The sequence below is a fragment of the Capsicum annuum genome, chromosome 5, assembly GCF_002878395.1.
Source record: "Capsicum annuum cultivar UCD-10X-F1 chromosome 5, UCD10Xv1.1, whole genome shotgun sequence".
NCBI classification, from domain to species: Eukaryota; Viridiplantae; Streptophyta; class Magnoliopsida; order Solanales; family Solanaceae; genus Capsicum; species Capsicum annuum.
Window position 1 is genome coordinate 38,452,245 of NC_061115.1, and position 4,185 is coordinate 38,456,429.

The window sequence follows — 4,185 nt, forward strand, 5'->3', positions numbered from 1 at the left end:
GGATACAGATCATTTGGCTCCTTCACTTAACCTTAGACTTGGTAACTTAAGTTGGATCAGAGTACGAGTGACTCACCGTGAGCTGTAAGTTAGGGTACGAGTCATACCCCAGATTCGTATGATTGATAGTGTTCAATCCTTATAGGATTCAATTCTTTCGCGAATATGGCTAATGGGTACCAGTTGTACACTTTAGTAAAACTTAAATTTAGGTGTGTCATACCTTGGATAGTGTTGGGTCCAAGAGGGGTCCAACGGTACGAGTGGTGGGTGCCACTCGTACAAGGAAGATACAACTCGTAAGGGTTAGTCGTATCCCAATGTCGGGATTTTTGTGTAACTTAAGTAGGGACAAGTTGGACATTTCCTCACTAATCTTAATAAGGTCCTACGGAATATACTGCACTTGGGAGGTTATTTTCCCTATTATTCTATACTTAAACACTTGGAAAACACTCTTAAATTCTCTCTAGAGTTCTTGGGTAAAGGAAGCTAGGGTTTTATCATAAGGAGTAAATTGGGGCTTGTCTTGGTGATTTCTCTCCATCATCATCTCAGTTTAAGGCATGTTCTCGTCCCTCGTTGTTAGTTCAAACTAAAGGAATGGTTTTATACAGTGTTTTCATGATTTGAATGTTGTGTACTTTTGGGTTTTCAAATATGATTTGGGGGTTTTTGTTTATAAATGCTTAGTTATGGTTTCCCATGATTTTAATCATGCTTTAATATGCATTAATGGTGGTTTTGGAAAATTGGTTTCATGGGAATGGTTCTTTGGTAATGGACTTTGATTTTGAAAATACTATGCCCCCAATGTGTTTGATAGAATGCCTTTAACAATGTTTTCACTATAATATTGGTTTTTCAATGGAACTTATGCATGGTTTAAACTTGGTAATGGAACCCTAAATGATCTGAATAATTTAAATAGTTTTGAATGGATTGGAAAGGCCTTGGGGGCCATGGTTTTGGTTAATTGGAAATCATATGGGGAATATGGGAATCCTCTAAGGTTTGGCTAAGGATAATACTTGCAAGTTATTGTTGTTATGACGATGCCAGTACTAATACCCTTGGTTAATAAAAGATCGAATAATGGTTTGGTTGGAAAATGGTTTTAATTTTGCATAAAGGAGGGATATGTAGCAAAGCCATGGAAGATAGAGGTCCCAGGGGGGTCTAAACTGTAAACTCATATTTGTTGATATGAGGTTTGATCCTAGTGTCCGTGTGCATGATATCACACTTTATATTTGGGGGATGTACTAGTCATCCTATGTTTTCTTCCGTGGTAGTGCTACTTCAAACACTAGGGCCTTTAAATCAGGGGGAGCTAAACCCATATAGCACATTGGTGGTTTAGGACAACAAAGATGCATAGTCCAAGTAAAGGTTTGAATGGAATTCTAAACCCGGTCCCCTTTCCCGACATGGTTATATATATATATATAGAGAGAGAGAGATGGTTTTCACTTGGTTTTCACTAGGCCGCTTCTTAACCACTGCAACTTTTTGTAGATCCACCATGATCCCTTTAATAGAAATAACGACCCAGATAAGTAACAACTTCTAACCATAACTCGTACTTCAAAAACTTAACATACAAATGATGATATTTCAAGGTTTGCAATATGATACGAAGATGGTCGGCATGATACGCTTGACTCTTAGAGTACACCATAATATCATCTATGAAAATGATGAACAAATCCAAAAACTGACAAAAAACCCTATTCATTAAGTCCATGAATGTCGTCGGGGCATTAGTCAGGCCAAAATACAACACTAGGAACTGATAGTTACTATACCAAGTTTGGAAGGAAGTCTTAGGAATATCCACCTCCCTAATCTTCAGCTGATGATAAATAGACCTAAGAACAATCTTAGAGAAAAATCTAGCATCCTAAATTTGGTCGAACAAATCATTAATCCAAGGAAAAAAATACTTGTTATTTACCATAATCTTATTCAACTAGCGGTAATGGATGCACATCTGAAGGGGACTATCCTTCTTACACACGAACAAAATAGGAGCACCCCATGGAGACACACTAGGATGGATAAAACCCTTGTCAAGAAGGTCGTTCAACTATTCCTTAAGCTCTTTCAACTCAACCGGAGAAATTTTTTAAAGGATGGATAGAAATAGGATGAGTGTCCAGAACAAGGTCAATCCCAAAATCAATCTCCTATTGGGAGGGATACCAGGAAGATAGTCAGGACAAATCTCAAGGAATTCATTAACCATAAGAGAAGATTGTAAGAAAGGACCCTTGGAGTTCAAATCTGTAACTCGGACCAAGTAATCAATACATCCCTTGGAAATCAACTTCCACTCTCTAAGATACAATATGAATCTTCCATTAGGCACTAGAAAACCCCCTTCCCACTCAATGACCAGCTCATTAGGGAATTTAAACATGACCTTATGATTTTGACAATCTAAGGAGGCATAGCACGAGTGCAACCACTCCATCCCCAATACAAAATCAAAATCAACCATGTCTAACTCTATCAGATCTACCAGAGTTTCTCTGCCACCAATAGATACCACACAACCCCTATAGAGTCTTCTAGCAAGCACAGAGTCACCCACCAGGGTAGAAACAAAAAAGGGACCAGGGATACATTCAGTTAACAAAACAAAATTATACAGCCACAAATGGGGTTACATAAGAAAGAGTAGACCCCGAATCAAGCAAGCAATACATATCACGAGAGAAAAGTCGTAACATACTAGTGACGACATTGGGAGATGCCTCGGAGTCCTGGCGGGTAACAAGAGCGTACAAGCTATTCCAGCCAGTACCAGTACCAGAAGTAAAAATAGCACCCTTTAGTACAGGAGCTGATGAAGAGGCAACAATAATCTTATTTCCCCTAAAGTAGTGTTAGAAGGATAATCCTTCTATAAGTGACCAATCATACTACATTTAAAACACCTGGTCCTTCTCTCTTCAAAAAACCCATGGTGCGCCTGCCTACAAAATCTACAAGGAGGATATGTTGGAGATGACTAAGCCCCACAAGCCTGAGATTGGGCACCTTGTTCCCTAAACCCAATATCATGCTAATAACGATGACCACCAGACGACTTTAGATAGGGAGTACTAGCCATAGAGTAGGAACAAAAACTCCCTACTTCTTCTTAGACCACTTTCCACCATCCCTACCACTCTACTGCTGACCCCCACCCAGATTGAAAAATCTAAACTTCTTATTCTACCTTTCCCCTATATCTTTCTGCTTCTTCTTGTCTTCCTCAACCTGCTGCCGATACACAACCAATATGAAGATGTCTATATCCTTATTCAACAAAGATGACTTACTTTCTAGAATCAAATTATGGGATAACACAGAAGAAAATTTCCTTGTTCTAGCCCTCATTCTGACATTAACTCAGGAGCATACTGAACAACTGATGGAATTTCAATGCATACTCCTTGACCATCATCCTACCTTGCTTTAGATTAAAAAACTCTTTTGGTTTTTCCTCCCTTATCTCCTGAAGACAGAAGCGGTCTAACAAATTAGGAGAGAAATTATTTTGCAGCGCAAATTTGGCATTGCCTCCCCTAGACTATTTCTATTCCTCATACCATTGGTATGCTACATCCTTCAATTGATAAGTAGCGATTCCACACCCTCCAAATTAGTAGCATGCATAATGCAGAAGATATTTTATATCTCATCGATAAAGTTTTGAGGATTTTTCTCTACTTTAGAACCAGTGAACATAAAAGAAGTCGATGCATAAGCTGGCCAACCCTTGTGACCTCAGAAAATGGAGTAACAATAGTTGCACACTCAGAGTAAGAAGCTACAATTGAGCCAACATATAAAGACTGACAAAATTCTTAATTTGACACATCATCGTAGGAGTTAGAGAAGGACTAGAGGGGGCCGATGGAACTCCAGAAGGAAAATCAGGAACTGGACCCCTAGAACATGTCTATATCCATAAGCAGGGCATATCGTATCAAAATGGTCCTCAAGAAGGACACGGGTGTTTTTATGATCCTAAAATTGTCTGGGAGGCATGATCTAAAAATCAAACAAAGAGGAGTTAGAGGAGATTTCAAAACCTTAGACTCTACAACCCAAATAAGAAAAACATTCCAAAATTCCTCATAGCTTCTTCCTTATAAGCCTAGTGCGCTACACACCCATAAAAGAGACTCTACT